The sequence below is a fragment of the Dasypus novemcinctus genome, chromosome 10 (genome assembly GCF_030445035.2).
Source record: "Dasypus novemcinctus isolate mDasNov1 chromosome 10, mDasNov1.1.hap2, whole genome shotgun sequence".
Classification (NCBI taxonomy): Eukaryota; Metazoa; Chordata; class Mammalia; order Cingulata; family Dasypodidae; genus Dasypus; species Dasypus novemcinctus.
The window spans coordinates 21,445,483-21,449,246 of record NC_080682.1 but is presented as its reverse complement, the minus strand read 5'-3'; the positions used below and the strand labels follow the sequence as shown (position 1 = coordinate 21,449,246).

The 3,764-nt window shown below is 35.6% G+C and overlaps 1 pseudogene; it reads left to right on the top strand.

Moving 5' to 3' along the window:
* The first annotated feature begins 2,460 nt into the window (after positions 1-2,460).
* LOC101426208 (olfactory receptor 5AK2-like) lies at positions 2,461-3,362 on the top strand (annotated as a pseudogene).
* Positions 3,363-3,764: the final 402 nt, after the last annotated feature.

Sequence of the window (3,764 nt, the reverse complement as noted above, 5' to 3'; positions counted from 1 at the left end):
AAATTCTCCAGTGATTTCTTTTCTGGAATTTTTTAAATCACAAATTTAATTTCTGTAATAGCTACAGGGCTATTTAAATTATCTATTTCATATTGGATGAGCTGTAGTAGTTTGTACTTTTCAAGGAATTGATTCATTTCATCTAAGTTGTCAAATTTATGTGTATAGATTTTTGCATAGTATTTATTAACTTTTTTTGGTGTTTTCAGGGTCTGTTCTGATATCTTCTATTCATTCCTGATTTAGTAATTTGTGTCTCTCCCTTATTTTCTTTTTCAGACCTGATAAAAATTTGTCCATTTTTTATTTTCTCAAAAGACTAACTTTTCTCTCATTGATTTACTTATCGTTTTTCTGTCTTCAATTCCATTGACACAGTCTCTTAAATTTATTTTTTATTTCCTTCTGCTTGTGGGGTTTATTTTTTTCTTCTTTGTCTAGTTTCTTGAAGTTGGAGTTTAGTTATTGAGTTGAGCCTTTTCCTCTCATTTCTAATGTAACCATTTAGTGCTATAAATTTCCCTCTCAGCCCATACATCCCATAAAATTGAAATTGTATTTTCATTTTCATTCATTTCATCACATTTTTTATTTCTCTTGAGACTTCTCCTTTGAAGAGAAGTCTCCATAGATAATATACGTGTATTTAGAGAGTTTCATGTTATCTTCCTATCATTGATTTCTAGTAGCTTCCATTGTATTTAGAAAAAATACTCTGGATGATTTCAATTCTCTTAAATTAGTTGACATTTGCTTTATGGCCCAGGATATGGTCTGGCTTGGTATGTGTTCTGAGGTCATTTGAAGAGAATGTGTATTCTGCTTTTTTCTGGTGAAGTGTTCTATAAATGTCATTTAGATCCTGTTGGTTGAAAATGTTAAGTTCTTCCATATACTTGCTGATTTTCTGTCTAATTGTTTAATTTTTTAAAGGATTGTTGATGTTTTCAATTATAATTGCTCATTTGTCTATTCCTCCTTTCAATTCCATCAGTGTTTGCTTTACATATTTTGTAGTTCTCTTTTTGGAAGTGATAAGTCCGTTAACATTTTTCCATCTACTTTCCAGGTTATAAACTTGTACTCTTGCTGTATCTTCATACATGTAAGCCTATTTTTAAAATGCCTTTTTGTAGTTTTAGTGGGATTTCAAGATAGAGCAAAATTAGACAGGTATATTTGCATCCCCATCTCCACCAAGATTTATTGTTTTTCACCTCTCTTGCAACCACCTGATAATTGTCTATCTTTTATTAATTCATTCATTTCCTATTCCCCCAAACCATAATGACAGGTCCAGGAAAACAGAGGCCTCATCTGTCTGTTCAAAAATGATTCATCAATACCTATACAATACTTTGCTCAGAGTAAACACTATTTTTTAACAAATAAACCAAAAATAATAATGAATGTTTAACTTCTTTTTGAGCCTACCCTAAGTGTTTTAGTTTTCTCTTCTTATTATAGTGTACCTATCATAACTCTTTGAATCAGAAAGGTATATTAAGTAAAGAGCAAATGTGCCTTCTTAAAGGAAAACAAAATATTGTGCACTAATTGTGAGAAAAGTATTTAATTAACCTAAATATTTGTTTTTCTGCATTTTGTATTATTTTCTTCTTTATTTCATTCATTCATTCATTCATGTAATCAATTCGTCACTATTTATAGAACCATGCACTGCCTTAGCTGTTCTAGTCATGGAGCCTATAGTCCATGAGAAAATATAAACTAAACAAAGAAGTAAAAATAATCATGCAAATCATTACAAGTGTGAAAACTCATACAAGCAGAAGGACAAAGAACTAAAGCAAGTCTAATAGGGTATATTGCCTCATTTGGTGGAGAGCAAAAATTTCCTGAGAAAGATAAACTCAATATGGGGTCTGAACATAGAGTAAGAGTTTGCAAGGTGGAGGAAAAGGATCAGAGACTATCCAAGGCAGAAAGAAGAACATGACAAAAGGCCCGCAAGTGTATAAGAGGCAAGGAAAAGGAGAAATTCATGATGGCATGAAGACACAGGGTTAGATGAGAGAAATAGAGAGGGGCAAGATCATATATAACACTATAGGTATGTCAAGATTTGTATATAAAATATATGTTCTTAGGTATTTTGGGGTATTTTACATAAATTATACAGAGATTAAATGGAAGCAAAATTAGATAAGAGTATATTTTTATATGTTCTTTAGTTGTTATATTGATGAGATGCCCAGCAGTTTGAACTGGTCCATAACAGTTTTCCCCCAATGTAAATGAAGATATTAAGTTGGAAGGCAAAGTTTCAGCCACATGCTATTTTTAAAGTCTAAGTCAATAATATCATAGAAAATATCCTCTGACACTTCTATTAAACCATTTACAGTTTTGGAATTAGTTAAATATTCACAATGGTCTTAGCTTACTCTGCTCTTCTTTCTTTGCAACTTTCTAGCTAACATTTATTTTTTGTCAGCCATGGAACAAGAAAATGGTACTGAAGGGACTGAATTCATTCTCCTGGGATTTGCTGGTCAATACAAGTTCTAGTATATCCTCTTCACAGCATTTCTAGTCATCTATGTGCCACCCTCATGGGTAATATTGAGATGATCCTGCTTATCAAGATTAATTCTTGCCTGCACATCCCTGTGTACTTTTTCCTCCAACATTTGGCCTTTGTTGATCTCTGTTATACCTCTGCTATCACTCCCAAGATGCTGCAAAACTGCATAGGATGCATGGTACAATTACTAGTCTACGGCACTTTTGCAACCAGTGACAGCTACATCCTGGCTGCTATGGCGGTGGGTCATTAGGTGGCCATCTGTAACTGACTACACTATCCAGCAGTCATGTCCCAGAGAGTCTGCATTCAACTATTCTTATATCTCATGGGTTTCCTAAATGGCTCTGTGAACACTAGCTTTATTTTTTCAATGAACTTTTGCAAATCCAAGGCAATTAACCACTTTTTCTGTGATGAACCCCCAATTCTGGCCCTTTCATGCTCCAACATTGACTTCAACATCCTGCTACTGACAATCCTTGTGGGCTTCAACTTGATGTTCACTGTATCGGTTGTCATCCTTTCCTACATATATATCCTGGCTGCCATCCTGAAGATATCTTCTACTGCAGGGAGGAAAAAAGCTTTCTCTACATGTGCCTCCCACCTGACAGTGGTCAGCATTTTCTATGGGACTCTGGCTTACATGTATCTACATCATGGTACCAATGGTTCTGAAGAGCAGGAAAAGGCCGCTTCTGTGTTTTATGGAATTGTGATTCCCATGTTAAACCCAATGATCTACAGCCTGAGAAACCAAGATGTGAGAGAAACTGTAAAAGGGATAGGAAAGAAGTGTTTCCAGGTTTGAACCTTGATTCTAACTTTCAGTGCAGTTAAACAACCAGACAAACAGTGCTCTCTTATTACTGAACTTTAAAAGGATTATGTTTGTAAACTGCTCTGTATCTGGGCATGATTAAATTATGATTAAGGCTTTGATTGAGCCACATCAGTAGGGCAGTGAGACCCACCCCCTTGGTGGGCAGGGACTTACAGTTAAAACTACACAGCAGAGCAGAGGAGTTAGTGGGGGTTTTGATGTTGGATTTTTAATGCTGGAGTTTTGAGCTGGAGCCTGGGAAATAAGCACTCAGAGGTACAGAGCAACTGAGCTCAGAGAGAATCAAGCCCTGGGGAGAGAGACAGAGCTGGTCACCTGACAGTCTACAGCTGGCCCTGTGGAGCCAGGCAAAGCCTCGAGAGCCTCATA